Source organism: Cavia porcellus, unplaced genomic scaffold (genome assembly GCF_034190915.1).
Source record: "Cavia porcellus strain 051 isolate PalLab524CR breed Dunkin Hartley unplaced genomic scaffold, mCavPor4.1 scaffold_9, whole genome shotgun sequence".
Classification (NCBI taxonomy): domain Eukaryota; kingdom Metazoa; phylum Chordata; class Mammalia; order Rodentia; family Caviidae; genus Cavia; species Cavia porcellus.
This window is the reverse complement of record NW_026947492.1, coordinates 14,315,371-14,336,526: the sequence shown is the minus strand read 5'-3', so window position 1 is coordinate 14,336,526 and position 21,156 is coordinate 14,315,371.

Genomic DNA, 21,156 nt, shown 5'->3' with positions numbered 1-21,156 from the left:
GGTACCATCAGCAGGAATGTCTTTTCAGTGGTGTGAGTTGGGGAATGGACATATGCAGGCAGGTGTTTCTAGCAAGTGTCACACCGAGATGATAAACATCGTTAAAGCTAGTTTCTGCAGAACTTCATTGAATCTCTTTTCTTCTACCACAACAGACCCTGTCAATCATCAGCTTGCCTTGAAGGAGTTGCTCCAAAAGCCTCCCTGTTTGAATTTCTGTGGGTGTAGCATGTATGGGGAATTACAGCTGAGCTTGGCTAGCAGGAGAGACAGGAGCGGAGGCCATTGTTGGGGATGCCCTGTGGACAGGGGGTTTCCATGTAAGAGACTTTTGGAATCCTGGAGCACACAATTTGTTACCGAAACCTCCCACTCCCTTGACAGATTGCTGTTGGCATCTGCGTTATTGAAAAAAAAAGAAGTCCTTGTTTCTTAGGGAAAAAAAATCTGGCGAGGCAAATACAGGACATTCAAATGCAGCAGTGGGAATGAAAAGAAGAAAAAAAAATATACTTGGCAAGAATTCAGAAACGGCCGATTGTCTTTATTGAAATGGCACTGAATTAAAACCCAAAGTAGATAGTACCATCTTCTTTAGTTGTTTTTTTTTTTTTTTTTTTTTTTTTTTTTTAAATAGGCCATCCTTCCGTGGTAAACAATGTAGGGAAAAAAAGAGTATACAAGTTTCTTTCTTTCTTTCTTTTTTTTTTTTTCCTTATCTCCAAAGAGATCTGTGCTTGCTATGGAAACGACGGAAATATCCTGCCCACATATTCTGGTGGTTCGGAACCCCTTTTCTGAGGACAAGGCAGTCAACCCTAGCCCCTCCTTTCCAAAGGCTGTAAATGTGATGTGTCCTCCCCTCTGCCTGGCCAGCGGCATCTCCTCCCACCCGCACCCACGCGATGGTTTCCAGCACATAGACTTTCGCAATGGCCAGCATCTCTCTCTCTCTCTCTGATGAATGGCCAGAAATGGGATTATGGATGAGAACAATTAGAAACTTTAATTACCCTCCATGCATCGCACAATTGTAAACCACGTTTTTATTTTTGTAAGAAAATAGCCACAGATTGGGGAGTAGCGCTTGTCACGCTCGGAAACGTTTGCTGCGTCTCTGGCAGCGCTGGTTCTCCTTAGAAGGCTGGCGCTTCGCGGTTCCCACCCTCGCTCCCCCCAAGTCTCTCTCCGTCTTTCTCTATGTAGATAGGCTCGCCGATTCCAGCACCTTCAAATACATTACCCGGTTCTTTCATCTCCAAGATGACCTGAAGTGACCTTTCGCTTGGCACGAGACGTGATTCAACTGATAATAAAAAGCGTGCTGAGGGGGGAGAGACGGGCGGTGTCTGACTGCGCCCGCTGCAGACGAGCCCGGGAGGGGCTGGCGCAGGAGCGGGATCGGTCCACTTGAAAGACAAACACCGCTGCATTTTTGCTGTGCCGTTTCCTGTAATTAACTTTCCCGGTATCACCTAGTCCGCCAAGGGAAAAGGAATTTTTTAAAGGCACACCACTGTCTTTGTTTAGCCCGAGGTCCTCGGCGTGCAGCCGCGTTGTGGGGAGCGAGCTGGGTGTGGGCGAGCCCGCCTCCGGAATGTGGGGTCGCTGCCCCGCGGCGCCTCGCTTTCTCCCGGCCTGGCTTGCAGCTGGGGGCGCCTCTGCAAGACGACGCGGCCCGGGCTGAGCTTCCCGCCAGCAGTCTCTTCCATTTTTCACTCCCGCAGCCTCGGAGGGGCGTGGGCTCTGACCAGATCCTTTATTTCTTTGTTTGTTTTAGGAAAGCTCAAATGTTTCACTAACTCCGCAGCTCCGAATAGAGGCTGATGACAAGTTTCATCGATCGTGCGCCCCTCCTCCCACCCTGACCGAGGGAGGAGGCAGAGAACACACTGCGTATTTATTTGGCTACTCAGCGAGGTTGCCGGAGTTGCCACAGCAACAGCTCCGGACCTCGCACAACCAGACGCTTATTGTAGTGTTCTGCCTCCCCAAGATCTCCTGCTCTTATCAATTCGGAGCGTGTGTGCACTGACGAATCATGGACACCATGAGACGAGACAAAGGCGAGGGTTTCCTTGGGTGGGTTCACTGGATATTTTTAGCCAAACTCGATTGCAGGAGTTGTGGGACTGTGGAGTCACGTGGGGAACCGGAGATTAGAGCCCTTCCTTTCCAAAGGCCTGAAATGCTGCAACAGGGCGTTAGAGGTCTAAAGGTGCACCTTTTGGAGACAGAGGGCATGAAAGAGGCCTGGAATGATGATGTTTCTCCTTTTCTCTCCCTTGCAAAGGGCACAGACACAGTGCCTGGAGCTCGGGGAGGTGAGGAACTCCTGTTGCTGGGTGTGAGCAGGAGCTGCTGATCTCTAAGGGCTCCCAGGGCTGAAAGTTTCATGAAGCGCTACGGATTTGCTGCGCGGTTTCACACCTTCTGGCTTTCCTTAGAAACCATTCAGTCCTTCATTCAGCGATTCACTCATTCATTCGTAACAACCTCGCATACTAGCTCTGTGCCTGTCAATACAGATACAATGATGCGATCAAAGGTTCATCTTAGGCCAGCCCTCAAGGAGCTTGCAGTAAGACAGAAAGTAGGAAGACAGGAGTGAACAGATAATTAAAGAGGAGGCCAAGAAGTGGCCTTACAGTGTTGCAGGACCCATGACAGCCAGCAGTGCGATCCCCATTCCTTCTTTAGTGCAAGGAATGCCTTATGGACTACTACTGTCCTCTCCACCAGCATCGCCTGTGTCCCCTTTCCTTCCTCAAAAGCGCCTTTTAGGAAAACAATTGTCATGCTGGAACCGATGGCTGGGAGGAAATTGGCTTTTAAGAAAGGGGCTTCTGCTGGCTGATAAAAACTTCAGCTCAGTTTCTTTCTTACCTGCTGTCCAAAGCAAAGGAGCTAATCTTACCGTGCTCCTTGCGGGACTGTACAATACTAGTGTTTTCTATGTCCACATTTTGTCATTCTCACCTTGCACCTGGTTGTGTCTGAACCACAGAACATAGAAAATGATGAGACTATTTTCTCAGTCAGCCCAAGCAAGGTACATAATTAGTATCATTCTGTGTGCATAGGAGAGAAGCTGATTTCTTTTATACAATGTATGTTTGAAGGCATGAGTCACAGTTCTCTTCCTGAGTCCCTTTTGAGAAAGTTGTGAGTTATCCTAATTTAACGCTGAAGGAAACAGAGACTCAGGCAAGGTGCTTGTGGTCACACAACCAAAAATGATGAACTGGCGAGTGAGGCTTTTCTCCCTAACTCTTAACATTCAGTCTTTCCAGATTGCATGCACTTTTCTTCTACTTGACTATTAAAAAGATAAACCAGTGAACACTAAGCTCTTCAGAGATTTATTCACAGTCACAGTTGTCTTAAAGAGTGAGCTGGGTTGGAAGCTTTATAAAGACAAAAATGCAGTCATTTTTCTTGAAATTATTTTTGAGTTATGCAGAGTTTCCATGAGAAAGCCATCATGCATAGTGATGGGATTACCTTATTTTTAATAATTTAAACCATGACCACCCAGCCTAATCCCTCATCAGAGCAGACTTCACTTGACCTGTGAATCAAATACACCCTCAAAGGCTGGCAACTTTTACCATCAAAAGCAAGGACTAGGAGGCTGGGGATTTAGCTCAGCGGCATAAGCACCTGCCTTGCAAGAAGGCAGTCCTGAGTTCGATCCCCGGTACCGATAAAAAAAAAAAAAAAAAAAAAAAAAAAAAGCAGGGACTGAGTCCCTGGCTTTAAGGCCATTTCAAAAAAGAGAACTAGGTACCTCTTGCAGAAAGACTGTCTTGGTCAGAAGTCTGTGCTTTAGAAGAATAAAAGTAATTTATGAGTTTTTCAATGAATTCCTCTTACAGTAAGTTCTTAGTTTCTGCCTTACAACCTTGAACCGATTGCTCAACTTCTAAAATTCCTTCATTTCATGCAAAAAATAAAGCAGTAGTGTTTGTCACATAGGATAATGGTAGAAATTCCCTGAGATGAAGTGTGAACACATTGAACAGCATGCCAAGTTCATGTGAGATGACACTGTACCATGTAGTATGATGCTAGTTACTATTACTTTTATTTGTATTAGAATTGATGGATTAAAGTATTCCACATTCTATTTTCTATGCCTTGGGTGGACCTTAGCTGCATTGAGAGGCCAGTGAATCTTTTCTTAATTGAATTCTTTGTTTTTTCCCGTGATCCTGAATCTGTTTTAAACACCTGTTTTTCCTGTGTTCCTCTCTTCTTCCTTCCTTGCTTACTTCTAAAATGAAATAAAAAACCATGCTCCTGATAGCTCTGGGATTAATCGCTTATACCAGGGATCAACACTGTTTTCCGTGATGAGCCTGACAGTAAATATTTTAGGCTTTGCAAGCCATTCAGGTTTATTTGCAACTCATCTCAGCCGTTGTAGGGCAAAAGCAATGTTAGACAATATGTCTGTGTGAACCAGTATGGCTGCATCCTGACTAAATTTTATTTATGGACCCAGAAGTTATTTCGATCTTATCTAGTATTTACATGTCACACACTATTATTTATTGTTCTTTTAGTCTTCTTCTTTTTTTGTAACCATTTAGAAATGTAAAAGTCATCTTTAGCTCTTTAGCTATGCAAAGTAGTATTAGAGTGTAAATTGGAAGACAACGTGAATTTCAATGGCATGACAAGATCACCTTCAGGAGTGGTTGTGTTTTATTCTCCTGACTTCTAGATGAATATACAGACAACGCTTTGCAGGGTAGTGCTGTGGCTGGGGTACCACATAGTGACAGCCTCCCACTGGCTTTCTTGGGGGAAGACTGCTGGCACAGTGTGGTCCAGGTTGGCTCACTCAAGATATTCATTTACAGGAACACATCCAAGCATCTAGGAAGAGACAGTTATAAAGAGCATCTGCCACGATGTTGAACTTGGCTTCAGATTTGGACTCCAGCATCTTAATGGTGTTCTAATTTGGGCAGGTCACTTAAAGTCTTTGAGTTTCAATTTGTCTGATCATAAAAGTGGCAATCATAATGCCTACTTTGAAACTTAGTATGAGACTAATTTATGTAGATTCTCTATCTGGCAATGTATTATCAGAGAATGATAATTACAACACAAGATATTTCATAAATGTTTGAAGAGTATTAATAGGCACTCAGCTCATGTTCCCTTCAATCATTCATTGGCAGGGGCAGGAGAGGTCAGTCTCCGCTGTTGTGAAATATAAGATGTGGTGGCATTTCTAATAGTCAAAAAAGTTCTTTTTTATATTTTTACCTTTTCAGGGATGGATGTAAAGGCTGTGACAGGACAAGTAGGACATTTTTGGTAAAAGAAAAAAAAATAGATCCTTTGACATTAGTGAAATCGAAGCTGGTCGTATAGAAGCCATGGCTCTGTCATCAGGATGACACAGGCTTCTCAAAGGATGATTAAAAGGTTGGGCATTGCTGCAAGGATGTCTTGAGGCAAAGCTCTGTCACCAAATGGATCTAACATGAAGCGGATAGGAGAATCAGGGCTGTTTGAGAATATCTGTTTGCACAAATTAGGAAAGTATTTGCATGCAAGAAAGGGAGAGAAGGAGAAAAGAAGGTCAGATTTTTACGTAGGTCTTATAGATGGAGAAAAAGAAAGAGGAGCTTTATGAAACAGGAACCCAGAAATAGCACACAGGTATGCGGAAAGGATGGCACCCCCTCAGGATACAGGGATTGGAGCTTGGGGAACAGATTCCTTCGGTTCTGAGGAGGCTTAAAGGTGTACTTCTAAAACATACGAATACAGAGATTAATTTGCATTAGAGAGAATTCATATAGAGTTGCTGATATTCCTTATAAATAGATGCTTCTTGGTCAAGTTAGAAAGTATTATGTTTAGCTTAAAAACAACTCCATTTCTTCCTCCAGGTTTTGTAAAGGTAGAGCTGTATTTAAGATAAGATTTGAGTTTAGTTTCTTATGATTTAAGATTTTCCAGAAAATTCATAACTTCCTGTAAAGTTATATGAAGTCAATGAGTCATTGTTTCAACAAATTGTTTAAGATTACAAGAATATAGAATCATATTTAAATATATAAATTGATAAGAATGCTTGTCTTTTTAAAAAGGGTTGATATTTTGAATTCATATGATGTTATAAATCATATAGCCATAATGTGTTAGTTGGAAAACTAATTTCCAGACCTTTAGTAAACCTTAGTTTAGATTAACTTGAATCAATTCATACACAAACTTTGATATATAGGCAACTTCAAGACAAGAAAAAAGATGTAAATATTGTTCTAATTATCTTTGCCCACTGTATATATAAATGACTAAATGTCTTTAAGTGATTCTGTATATTTTATACATTAACATTTGTTAAAGTGAGATAAAATGTGTGTGGAAAAGTTAGCTACATTGTTTTGGCTTCCTGTCTTCTAATTTTCTCTTATGTCTGATAAGCAGAAGCTGCTCACTTTTCTGCAGGGAGATAATATAAATTGTTGAGACAATACTAGGAACAATAATTTTGAAGAAGCGTGAAATACATACAAGATAAATATACTTTGTTTGCTTTTTAAGAAAATATTTACATCTTAATAGAATGGTAACTTCAATTATATGAATATATGAATATACATAGTTTTATTTTATACACCAAAAGTTAAAAGGTTTAATTGAAATAACCTATTTTCACAGCTTCACATTTGTATATGCATAAATGTATACATAGACAGCCATATTAAGATTAATTTGAAAGACTGAAAAATTTTAAATGTTGAAAAAAACAACTAATTGTAAGGTGAATTCTGAATGCAAAAGGTCTTGGGAAGGTAAAATTTGTTTGCCTAGATCTGTAATGCATTTGAAGGAAACAGGGGTCTGTTGAAAACCTTACTTGTTTTGTTGAATAGTGTCAGTGGAGGTTATCAAAAAGAAAGAAGAACAAGCTTGTGAGTTCTTTCTTGCAAATTGTTATAGGGTTGTTTGGCCTACTGTCTTTGGAGAGTTATAGTACGACATGTACAGCCTTTCTCCTAGTTTTGAAAGTTGGGAGGTTCCAGTCAGAGGTGCTCGTAGACTCTGAGGGCTCTCTTGGTTTTCAGACAACTGTGTTCTTGCGTGTCTTCATGTAGCAATGGTCTTATGGACCATTCTCTAAAGCAGAACATAGTTTAGTTTGTAAAGCAAGTTTTCACAGCAACAGCAAACAGCAATCATTTCTCTTAGGTGTTTTTTAAAATTTTATTTAAAGAAAGACTAAAAACAGAAAATGGGTAGAAATAATACATACTTTCAAAGAAAAAATAAACAGTAAGAAATCAGTAGTTGAAGATTACATATTGTCCTCTTAAAAATAGTTGTTCAAGTTCCCAAAGTGAAACATACAAAGTGGGGATTCAAACAGCGAGCCTGCAAATGATTCTGTTCAACTGTCCAACAAAACTCCAAGACAATGAAAGTATTACAGGGAATCAGAACCAAGTAACAGAAAATGAACAATGGTTACTATATTATCTCCTTGTCCATAAATTTTTGTTTATACTATCACACATAATAAAATCCAATAATATACAACGTGATAGAACCGATGGAGATGGAAGAACAAAAGCTTGATGGGACTTCAAAATAAGATGATATTAAATCAGCACTGGCTATTATAATGTCTTGTTTTCTTCAAATAGCTGTCCATACCATCACTCTTAGGTGTTTTATAAAAGCCCTAACCTAGCATGGAGTCCACCACCATGAGGTGGTTATCTCCCAAAGATTTCACCTCCAAATAACACCACAGTGTATATCAGGGATCCAGTTAGTCCATAGCAATGATTTATATAAAATATAAAATTAGAAGTTAGGCCCACTACCCTTCTTTCCTTTCTTCCCTTTCCTTCTCCTTCCCCCCTCCCTCCTCTCTCCCTGTCTCTGTCTAGCAGATTATTCTGTGACAAGATAACAGAGGTCAGCAATTTATGGACATTCTCTAAAGCAGAACATAGTTTAGTTTGTAAAGCAAGTTTTAACAAATGCAAAAAATTGAAATATGATATTATCAGATCATAGTGGAATGAAACTAGAAATTAACAGTAAAAGAAACCACAGAAATGACACAAACACATGGAGATTAAACAATTCACTTTTTTTTGCCGGGGATTTAGCTTAGCACTATGAACGTCTGCCTGGCAAGTGCAAGGTCATGAGTTCAATCCCCTGGGTAAAAAAAAATTCACTTTTGAGCAGTCAGTGGGTAACTGCAGAAACCAGGAGGGAAAATAACAAAATTGATGGAATCAAATGAAAATAGAAAAACATATCAGAATCTCTGGGATACAACAAAGAGGGAAATTTATAGGTATGAGTGCTTAGATTAAAAAACAAAATCCAAGATATCTCAGATAACCAATGGTGTATTTTAAGGATTTAGAAAAGCAAGAATAAATCAAAAATCAAGCCCCCAGAAGAAAACAAATAATAAAGACATAGCTGAAATTAATGCAATAGAGAACAATATGGGATCAATGAAACAGAATTGTTTGTTATCTTTTTTATTTTAAAAAAACTGATCAATAACAAGCAGCATCTTTATTTTTATTTACTTTAAAGAGAAAAAATCAAAACAAGAGATTGAAGCAATAAAAAAGTCTCCCAACAACAATTGAAACACAAGATCATATGAATTTACTGCTGAATTTTATTTTAAAAAAGATAAACAAGATTGATGAATTCTTAACCAAACCAAGAGAGAAGACTGAAATCAACACAATTAGAGATGAGAAACGGGGTGCTACCACAGACGCCACTGAAATCCAGAGGATCATTAGAAACCATTTTGATAATCTGTATTCTAATAGATTGCATACTGTAGAAGAAATGGATAAATTTGTAGACACATATGACCCAGCAAAATGGAACAAAGAGAATGTAGAAAGCTTAGACTGATCAATAACAATACTGTATGTTTTCCCTAATATATGGAATCTAACAATGGTGACATGAAAGTAGAAAGGAGATTATTATAAAACACGAGGAAAGGAATTAGTGGGAGGAGGTTGGAAGTATAAAGGAGATTAATGAGGTCACAGATGTAATAAAAATGTATGTATGAACTGGGATTGGAGGTCCCATTCAATCCAAGTATTTCCCTTCTGAGTATTTTCCCAGAAGAACTGAAAACAACACGCCACAGCAATATATGTGCACTTATGTTTATAGCCACACAATCTGTATGGCCAGCTCTTGACACAACCCAAATGCCCATCATATGCGGAATGGATAAAAATGATGTGGTATTTTTATACAGTGGAGTATTACTCAGCTATAAAGAAGGATAAACTTCAGGCTTTTGTAGGTAAATGGATGCAACTTTGAGACTATACTCGTAAGTGAAATAAATCAGACTCACAGGTGTCAATATTGTATTGTTTCCTGAGTGTAAAAAACTAAAACAGTAAATAAGATCCAACATGTACAATAGATACTGTGAAAGTAAAAGGGAAAGAAACTTCTTAAAAGGAAAGAACAACTGGGACAGGGGAAAGGAGAAAAGAATGGGAAAGATTATATGTCTGTATATATGTTCATATATATGTATATATATATATATATACATAATAGGTAACTATACTACTAATCGCTATTCATCAGAAAGAACAGTTTGTGCTTTCAGTTTTTGATTATTTGGTCAGTCTTTTCCTGCCTATATTTTGTAATCTGAACAACTACATTGAAGATAATATTATGCAATATATTAACCAATATTAATCTCTTAAAGAATATATATATGAAAATATTACATTGAAATCCAATATTTTATAAAAATAATAATAATAAAATATATTTAAAAATCATAAAAAAGACAAACACTTATTTTGCTTATAATCTGCAGTTTGAACATGGCTTCATGGAATCACGTAGGCCTGATCTGCTCTGTGTGATGCTTGGTGTTCTCCAGCTGGGAGCTGGACTGAGTCAAGGTTAGAGGAAATCTCTTTAACTCTCTGATCCTAGGATCATGGAGCATGGCTCTCCAATATGGTGGCCTCCATGTAGTTCAACTTCTTACATGATACTCAGGTGCCCAGAGCTGCTATTCCAAGAACCTGGGTTGAAGCCAGAAGGCTTCATATGATCTGGCCTTTGGGATCTGTTATTTAGGCATGTCACCAGGCCAGGCAGCATTTAGGGGGAGTGTGATCAGCTCCCAGTTCTCAGGAGCAGCCCCAACCCTGGCAAGGACGTTTCCCTCAATGTTCACAAGCGCTGTGGAATGAGAATGTTACACATTGTAGGCAGAGGAAAAAACAGAGCTATGGGGGCTCAAGTTACTTATCTAAGCCGCTCAGTCCACAAGTGGCTGCCAAGATTTAAATCTAGGAATCTGGTTTTGCTGGAAGAGTGCTCTAGTTCTTTGCTTTCAGTCTAATGAAAACATGAAAATCAAACAAAAGTCAACTGAGGCCTGAATATAGGCGAGAAAAATTGTATTATTTTATTGACAGAATCAAGATAACTTAAATTTTGCAAGCTCAGCAAATTCTACTACTCTCAGCAACCTGCCCCAGCTTCCAGGGTGGGCCTGCCAGAAATCTTTCCAGCCTGGGCGTTGCTGTTTCGGGCGATTTTAGATGAGGTAATGAGGTGGAGGGGGAGCAGACTCCAGCTCTATTGCTTTCTCGTCATCATCAATGCCAGGAAACTGTAGGGACCTAAGCATAGACCCTCCAACAATGTTCGTTTCAAGCTTAACCACTTGGGGGGAAATTATCTCACACTGAGATCTTAAATTCTGTTAGTCTTTGTGTACGTGTACCTTAAATGGTTGTATTGAAAGAGACTGGGAACTCGAAGCAGGTAACCTGCCTTTAAAAGAACATTTTACTTTATTTTGGTTTTGACTTTTTGAGAAAGGGTCTCACCATGTAGTTTAGGCTGGCCTTGAACTCACTGCATAGTCCAGTCTGGCTTCAAACTCATGGTGACCCTCCTACCTCAGCCTCCAAATGCTAGGATTACAGGGCTGGGCTTCCATGCCTTGCCATAAAGAGGAAAATTTTAAATGGCCAATACATATATGAAAAAATGTCCAACAACTCTGGCCTTTGGAAAAAATGCAAGTTAAACCAACACTGACATTCTATTTTACTCAAATGCTAGTGGAGTTTGCACTGCAGTAGAATATAAGCTAGTACAACCACTATGGACGCCAATATGAAGATTCCTCAAAAAACTAAAAATAGAAATTCCATGTGACCCAGCTATTTCCCTTTTAGGTACCTTCCTAGAAGGATTAAAGGCATCATACAGTGATGCATGCATAACCCATGCATATAGCAGCACAATTAATTATGGCTGAATCTTTAACACAGCCTATATTCTTATCAACCGACGAATGAATAAAGAAAGTGTGGTATTTATATAGAATTGAGTACTGCTCTGTCATAAAGGACTAGCCTGAGTCATTAGTGGGAAGGTGGTGCACCTTAAGAATGCATTGTTAAGGGAAATAAATCTGATACAACAAGCTTGGTGCTGCATGGTTTCTCTTATATGAGAAATTCAAAATATAAATAAAAAACAAAATGAAGGATAGATAATAGGAAACAAGAAGTACACAGGTCCCTTGCAAAAGGGAAATGGGCCAAGAGATGAAGGGAGGGAGTGGGTGGGGAGACAAAGAGGCTGAGAAAATAATTCAGATGAATTAGCTCACCTCAATGAATGCAATCATTATGTATGCAAAATCAAAAAGAAGAAAAAGTTAAAATGTTACAGAGGATTGCTGAAGAGGTCACTGTTTTCACATTTGTGGGTGCCTGGCAACAAGTCTTAGGAGTCCTTGACTGTGTATGTTACTCTGTTTATTTTTATTTTTAGTACTGGGGTTGAACTCACCACCTCACATTTAGCAGGCAGGCACTTAAGCCACTGAGCTAAATCCTCAGCCCAGGAGTCCTTGATTGTTAATAAAAGGAAAGTAAGCATTTTTGATTGTGAAAGATGAACTTGTGACCCGCTGTTGATATGGATACATACTGGGGGCTCTGTGTCTTATTGCAGTGCATGACAAAGAGAATCCATTTCTTTCAAAGAGGGTAGAAGTCGAGATCCTCAGTTAAGCACTTCGTACAACAGTGAAGAGGGAGGGAGGGAAAACGGTAGGAAGGAGGGAGAGAGAGCGGAGCCAGCCCCCGACTACTAAATTAGTTACTTTTAGGGGAACAGAACTTACAAAGGAAAATAGAGTAGCGGGGTTTTGATACCTGCTGAAGTTATTGAAGATTCTAGAAACAGGAAACAGTGAAGAGGTCCAATCTCAAGTTAAGAAATTTGTTTGTGATTATTACATAAACTTGGAGAAAGTCTGGAATAGATTAATCAGTGATTACAATAGCTAAGAGTTTGTGTAGTCCATGTCTAAATAAATAAATAAGTAAAAGTTGTGTGGTAATTGGGTATATGCGTGTATTTCTTCCTATCTACCTGTAAATATTAATTTATTTTTATAGCAGTCAATTATATTAGGTATTTTTCCCAACAAAATGCTCACTTTTAAAAAAAAATAGAAGAGGAAGAAGGAAACTTGACTCTTTAATCATGAGAAACTACACAATTTGAAACGTAAAACTAAAGCTAACACATTGGTAGAGATCTTGTAGTTGTTTACAATAAAAAGAAAAATCCAAAAAACAAAAGCAAAACTACCAATCCAAACCAAACAAAAAAACCCCAAACACACAAGTTAAAAAAAAATAAAAGCAGGCAAGGCCAGGGATATAGCTGAGTGGCACAGCGCCTGCCTGGCAAATGCAAGGTCCTGAGTTCGATCCCTGATGCCAACAAAACAAAACAAACAAAAGAAAACAGGCAACCTCAGAAGCCAAAGCCCATAAAGAGAAAATTATCATCCTACTTTTCATAGAGCAGACCCCATATTTATGCAAACTTTCAAGTTCAATTATCTACTGAAGATGAGATCTTTGTGGATAATGGATGGTGTATGTAAGGGAGGGAAGAATCTCAGGGGGGAAAAAACATAAAGTAGAAAGTAAAATTACTATTCAAAGAAATTTACTCTGGCATATATATATATATATATATATATATATAAATATAAAATATATGTGTCTGCCTATCTATCTATCTATCTATCTATCTATCTATCTATCTATATGTGACCAGAAATAAATTTTCTTGCCCTTTAGGAAAAATCTATAAAATGTTTAGAAATCATAAGACTTTAAACTGTCTAGCAAATTAGCTTTCAAAAGGTTTTCCTTTAACTGCAACCTAATTTGCCTTCCAGCCACAAAATTAGGACACATTAAAATCTCCAGGGGATTGCAAGTTTTTCTGGGTGTCTCCATTTCTGGCTGTCAGGCCCACTCACTTAACACGAGTGACACAGCTCGAGGCAAAGCAGTATTTGTATCCAAGTGCTTCCACTGGTCAGATGTCAGAGGTCCTTCAGCTCCCTGCCTTCTCCATATGCTCACACAGGCGTGTGTACTGTCAACACTCTTTCTTCGTAAAGTAGCACACAAGCATACTATTAAAACCAAGTAACAGTTCTCATTGAAAAAGAATTATGCAAACAACACATTTTGCCTATTTGCAAAGGATCCCTGTCTGTCTTTCTGATTTTTTTGTAGCACTAAGGATAGAATCTTTGCTTGTGCTAGGCCGGGGCTCTGCCACTGAGCTGTACCTTGCAAACTCGAAATGTGTTTCTATGAGTCACAAGGACGGAAGTGGGCACACTTTGGGTTTATATGATATCATTCCAAACTTTCCCACACACCCCTTTCTAGCACATTTGAGTTTGGCTAGGAAGAAAGCATTCTCCTCTCTTTCCTCTATTTAAATTGTTAGCTGCTCTTCCTTCCTATTCTTTGAACTCCTGGTTCCTCCTAATGAGTCTGACACTTGATTCTCAGCCCTTCAGTGAAGGCAGATTAGGGAAGATTAGGGCAAACATTTGCCTCTAGTGTTGCAGAATCCAAGAGATCCGAGAGACCAGTGGGGAAAAAGAAGGATTTATTGGGTTTTAGGTGCACACCAGCTCACTTTGACCTTATGATGTTTGAAATGGTCGAGCACCAGAACAAAGGAAAAACTCTAGTTTTATACAGTTAGCTGAGGGGGCTGGTCTTTAGAAAGGGGGGCTGGTTTGGGGGCAGACAAGGGTACAGAAGGAAGGCAAAGCAATTAATAGCTGAGCCTTGAAAGAAGACAGAACCTTATAACTCCTGTGAGAACAAGATGACTTAAATTTCCAGTCTTATCTGTACCAGAACAAGGAGTTCCAGCTGCAGGGAAGGAGGGGGAATCTTTTTGGAGGGGTTATTCTTTAAATCCTATTTACCCGAGCGTGGAGTTTTGCTGACGGCCTCCGTGCCCCATCCCACAGAAGCTGGGTGATTTCTTACTACTTTTGAAGATCTGGTGACCTTTTATCTCCTCACTTTGAGAACTGTGACTTTGGCTTTTCCAAGGATATTCCCAGAATACCTTTAAGAGAGTTCTCATGTAGGTTACCATGGCTATTTTTGTTTTGTTTCCTATGTTGTATTCAAAGTTTAATTCAGAAGATTCTAGAATTTGATTTCCTATTCCTTCAATACCAAGAGCAGTAACCTTAAACATAGATGTTCTTCTTGGGGGATGAAAGAAATGGGGTTTTTGTACATTTTCAAACAGTGGCCAAGTGGCTGACCTTAGTTGTCTAGATTGCCACTTAAGGAAGCACAACTCTGGGGGTGGGTGGAGCCCCTGATGCCCTCCTGTGAGCACATCTGTCTGGGTGCTTGTTTTCAGTTATTTCCATACTATGTTCTAGGAAGCCAAGTTTCTCTGCTAGTGTCTCCTAAGGCTGCTCAGGGAGGAGAACTTAGAGCAATATAGAAATTTTGTGCCTCTGAGAGTTCTTTTTACCATTTTGTATGTTTCTTGAAAAAAGGACTGGAGCTGGTTGTTGTTTTGTTTTTACAAAGGAAGTCTGAAAGGTGAAATAAGCCTGGAATTCATAGTCTGGACTCCAATGTAGAACAGTTGTGTTTCCTGAACAGCAATACATGGACATGGATTGACCACTGACACAAGGACAGCAGGAGTGTCCTCAGCAGACTCCAGCAGAGCGGTGACTGAACTAGTGCTCCCCAGGGCTTCATTTGGGGGTCTTGCTGGTTTGGGGTGGAGTGATAGAGTTTTATGGGTTCCGGTAGAAACAGGATTTACTGGAAAAGCATCTGCCACCCGTCCCATGATGTTTTCCCATTCCATCCACTTCTGATCACATGTCACCTCTGTCGATTCTACCTGTGCTCTTGGTGGAGCTGTATGAAGACCAGGTTTAAGACTTTCAGGAACAGCTAAAAGTGAATATGAAGGATTTACCAGCCTCAAATAACTTCGTAAAAACTCTCCTTGCAAACAGAATTAAATGACGTGTCTCTGACCGAGGGTTTGTGAATTTATTCAGTTGCTTAGGAAAACAATAAGAGGAACTAGCCAATTGAACGGCATTCCTTGTGAGACTTTTAATTCCATGACATTATTTAGAGGGATCCAGGCTAGAAGAGCACTTTTATCCAATTCGCCTCTTGCCAGATGTTCTGGGTCAGGTCGTTCTGGGTGAGCCCAGCCAGGATATAATGGGTTTGCCAGATCCAAAGAAACAGGGCAACTTTGTCTACTCTGCTCGTAATTGGCCAGCTAGATAGTAAAAATTTCATCTCTGGGACTTTTGCCTCCTCCCAATGTTTAATGCTAAGTGGCAATTTAATGGAAAAGGTTTTTCTAAATTTCACATTTAGCCCATGGCAAGAAATTTAGCATCAAGATGGATGGATCTTCTCAAGATGACATGAATTAAGAATGTGCTTTCTTGAAATGTTTTCCCATCATCTCCCAGCCTGCGTAGAAGTCTGATGTCATCTTTGGCTCCGTGCTGCTCTTTTATTTTCCTAATCCCATTATGTGTTCTTGTCTTTCCCCACTGCTCCCATCAAGGGACTGGCTAATGATCAAGAGGCAGATTGTTGTGGCTTTGCCAACATTGTGTTCACTGAGGGTGGTGAGCAAAACAAAAAGCTCTAAGTGCCACCAAGATGAGCTATGTCCCAGTTATGCAGCATCTTTCATGGCTTTGGATGAAGTGTCTGACTTGATAAGGATGAAAAACATTTCTGAAAATAAATACCGGATTTAAATTCCATAAGAGCTATGCAGTTTAACCTGAAGCTTTTAAAAAATCTTTTGACTAAATCCATACCTGGTTAGGAGGATGAATCTTAGTACAGGCCAAACCAATAAAAACTTCTTATGTTTGTTGATTTGGTATCTTTGCTTTCATACTTGAAGTGTTTGCTAGTTTTCTTAACAAAGTGATGCATAGTAGAAGCCTGTAATCCTGCAGATTAATGGAGATTTGCCACTATCTCAGCAAAACCTAGCAGGTGACATTAATGCAAATCTAGCACACTACAGCCAGCCACCAACTCACTCCTCTATTAACTAAACTTCCAAGAGCCAGAAGTATTTGTCCCCAAGCTTGCTTCTGGTCATGTTACGTGGGTACATTTTAATTATGTTACATGAAATGTTGTTTTGTAAAAACTAAGTTGAATATTTTGGAAAACTGTGAAAGGGTAGTCACTAAAATTTACTATTGAACGAAGTATGATAAAAACAACTATAATAGTAGAATCGCTCTGAGTACCTAGAATGAATCTAGGTATTTTAAATAATACTCTAGGACAATAGCCTTCCACCAGGACTATCTTGTGCAAATTAGGGGATGTTGTCATATTATGTAAAAGGGATGTGTGATTTGTCAAACTAGGCATATAGAGAATGAGAAGTTTTTCAATAAAAGGAAACTGCATGAATAAAGACACAAAAGGGTGTGTGTGTGTGTGTGTGTGTATGTGTGTGTGTGTGTGTTGTAAAAATGAGCCTTGGTTTGGTAGGTCATGAAAAATCAATGCAAATTATTAAATAAGAAAAAATACATTATTTGGTTTGAGTTTTTAATAAGATAGAAACAATGTACATAAAAAGGACACAGATCACAGGTTTGAAACCTGATGAAGTTTCACCAACAGAACAGACACAATCATCCAGCCATCAGAGTAAGAAACTGGGCTGTCCTGGCTCCACTGCCTGGACCCTGGCCAGTCAGTATCACCGGAAAGTGAGAAGACTATGTACTGAATCCAGGAATTGGGAATTGAGGCTTAGCTTTGTTTTTGCCCTTTATATGAATTGACTACTACAGAATATACTGTATTTTTTTGCTTCTGGCTACTATTATTTAGTGTCTTTTTTTTCCCTCTGGAGTTTCCTCCATGTGTTCCATTTACCAAGACATGTTTCATGTGTTTCCAGCTCATCGTTCATAGCATAATCATACCACAATGCATTTATCCATCGGATTCAATATAAATTTGGGTTTTCTTTAGTATTTGGCTCTTAAAGGTAATGCTGAATGAATGGGTGTTCCTGTGTACATACTTTATTGAACAGGTACACATTTCTGTTAGATGGGACTGAGGAATAGATTTTTGAATATAGGGTATGAATATGGATCAGTTTTCTCCAAATATAGTACTAATCTACTCTCTCATCTATAAGTTTTACAGTTCCAGTCTCTACTTCTGTAACCACTTGGTATTATCTTTAAAATTTTTTTTTAGTTTTTCTGGTGGGGCGCACAATAGCAATTCACTGTGATGTCTGTTTTTTAAATTGATACAGAAATCTTGTACAGATTTATGCCACGTCAGTGAAGTTTGCATACACACCTACTTTTTGTAACGTTCACCTTCTGGTGTTCACACTCTGTCTACAGTGTTTATTTTCCTCATGATTAATGAAGTTGGCTAATGAAGTTCCATAAATTTGCTGCCCATCGACTTTCAGGAATTGCCTGGTTACGTTTTTGTCTACTTTCTATTGAACATCTAAGTTATTTCTTTATTGTTTGAAGAAGCCTTTATCTATTCCTATTATTATTCCTTTGTCAGATACACATGTATAGATGGAATCCACTGCGTAGCTCGTCTTTCCACTCTCTTAATGTTCCTTTTGATGAATAGAAGTTTTTGATTTTAACAAAGTTCAATTCATCTTTTTCTTTTAATTCCAGTTTTTAAATCTTAGCCAGTTTCACAGTCATGAGCATATTCTCTTATGACTTCCTGTGTTTCTTGTCTTCAAAATCCATATTGAGGAAAAACCAGGTTTTTAAGAAAATTGAAGTGTGGGATGGAGCTGTGGAGGCTGGAGCCAGGAGGCTGCACCATCTACCTAAACATCAGGCACAAAATCAACCCAGACTAGGAAAACTGGACGGAAAGAGAATAGAGATGAGCGGGCTGTCATGTGGGGTAAACACTCTTGCTTCATTGAAGAGGAATGAAATGGGTGTGAGACGGCTGCTGTAACCTTGAGACTTGTTTGGATACTGAGAAGATGTAAACACCTTTGTTGTAAGATCCAGCCTTTTCACGAATGTATGTTTTGAGACATTGTGACTTCCATTATTACAGGAAAATGTTGAGCAAGTATTTACCACTGGAGAAAGCTGAACAAGCGGGGATATCTCCCTGTTATAGAAAGGTTAAGCATAGGTCAAGGGTGGATTAGAGAAGTCTGTTGGGGAGGGTTTGCAGGTATTTATCTGAGACACACTGGAAAGAGAACTGACCTTCCATTTATTTTGATGAGTAAGTGGAATGCTAAGTGGGGAGAGGACTGACTTACATGTCCTTGGAAGCTAACAGCTTTAGTGATTTCTCATCTGCCTTGCAACTGGAGATTGAGACATGAGACCATTCACCACTGTGAAGCCACATCTGTTTAACGCTAACAAGAGCTGGATTTGCTGGGTTTACTCTTTCTGAAGTAGCAATTGGTAGATTTTACTGAAAGTTTTTCTCCTGTCATTCTCCCCTAAAATATAGACGTCATATTTGAATTGCTTACCCCTTGGAACTCTTTAGTTACGCAGATTTCAACAAAATAACGTCAGGAGCGAAAGATTTTTGTAAACTTTTTAAAGAATGGAGTCCAGAGTTTAGATTTTTTTGTTACTGTTTTATTTTCGCTGTGTTCCAGCAAAACATGTGTTTCTGTGATTTAAGTAAACATTTTCCTCTATCAGATTGATGTGAAAGCGTTCCCCTTCTTTTGCTAGCTCACGATGTTGCGGCAGATTCAGATGTGGTTTCTGTGACAGTTGTGTTTTATTCAGAAGGAGTCAGAGAATGAACAGAGAATGAGATATGCAGGAACTGTGATTTTTTAAAAACATAATATATCTGAGTCTTCATTCCAGTTACTTGTAGATATCTGGATATTTGTTGTCTGTCTTGGAACTGAGGAGGAATGGGGTTCCTTTTGCAGACGTCAGTCTCGTTACTGATAGAGCTTTATTTGCAGGACCATTTCTCTGCTTTGTCTCATATTCTAAATGATGCCATCTGGATACCATCCAGAGAGAGAGAGAGAGAGAGAGAGAGAGAGAGAGAGAACGAGAGAGAAAGAGAGAGAGAGAGGGAGAGGGAGAGGGAGAGGGAGAGAGAGAGAGACTCTAATATTACTTGATAGGTAGCATTGAGTAAGAATTGGCTGAATACTCTCAGGGAATGGGAGAGAGAGATCTGTGTGTTGCTTCTTCTGCAACGTAGCCGACTTTCTTGTGACCATACCCTCCACGTAGCTTGTCATCTAGCCAAGAACAGCCTACTTGCTAGTTTGTGAACACTGCTCAAGTGGTTACTTATTACGGATCTCTATTGTACCAGAAAGTAGACAGCCTGAAGCAGAAAAATGACTTGAAGTAATAATGGCCCCCAAATATCCAAATATCAATTTGATGAACACATATAAACCAGTGCACCAAGAGGGTTAGTGAACTGCAAGAAAAATAAGTCTTGAGAAAACCACATTTCTTCCCTGAGTGACGTGGCTTATTTGTTTTCCTTTAGCTTGGGTTACAGTCTTCTCTCCTTGTGAATGCCGCTGATAAGCACTTCCTGGAATAAGATGTCCAGACTTGATAAGTATGTGAAAAAGATGTTCTGCATCATTTCTTATGAGAAATTAAAATTAAAACAAAGGAGGTAAGTACTACCCTCTCTCAAAATGCCTAAGTTTAAAAGACATTAATGATAATGACATTCAGGGTTGATGAATATGTGAATCAAGTGGAATTCCAATGCATCTTTATGGAATAAATTGGTGCAACCACTTAGGAAAAAAATTTTGGCAGGTTCTAATAAATGTAAACAGAAATGTTCTATGATTCATTAGTGCAAGTGTATCCCAAAGAAATGAATGCTTTTATCTGTCCACAGATACTGAAAAGAATGTTCACATAGCTCCAAACTGTATAATCCCCAAACATTCTGAGCTGCTGAGTAAAAAAATAAGTTGTAGTGTATCATGAGGCAGAACACTACATAGCATTCAAGGACAAATTAAAACTGCATACAGTATCAATGAATTTTTCACACAGTGTTAAGCGAAACAACTAGGTGAAAGAAGAATGCATGTTATATGATTATATTCCCATGAATTACCAAAATAGAGTAACTAATCTTTCACGACAGGGATCAGAAGGTGGGTGCACAAAGCAGTGGCTGCCATTACTGGGAAGGGGCAGACAGAGCTTGGTGACTTGCAGATGTTCTGATTCTTGATTTTGGGCATTAGGGCTAGATGCTATAATTTTGCACATTATATAAATTTTATCTCAGTAAAAGAATTAAAGAATTAAAAGAAAAAGCAATTATGTGGTGAATAGTAAAGCCAGTAAAAGCAAACCTATTTAAGGATTTTTTTTTTCTAAATGAAAAATAAGTAAGTAGAAAAGATATATTTTAAGAATAATTTTATACCAAAAAGATGGATTTTTAATTCAGATTATGTTTGGAAGAAGGAAAGAGGTGGGGAAATGAAAGCAACTTAAATCAGTCAGATTTCAAAAGAGTAAAAAATACTGTGAGTTCTTTCTCTCTAAAACAAATACTGATTTTTAAGTAGAGAAAATGTGGGAAATGAAAAATAAAAAAAATTAAGAAATCTCTAGTTTTCTGATTTGGGTTCTTCCTGTTAACCAAATTGAAAAACTACTGTTTTATATTCTGTATTAGATAGTAACAGGTG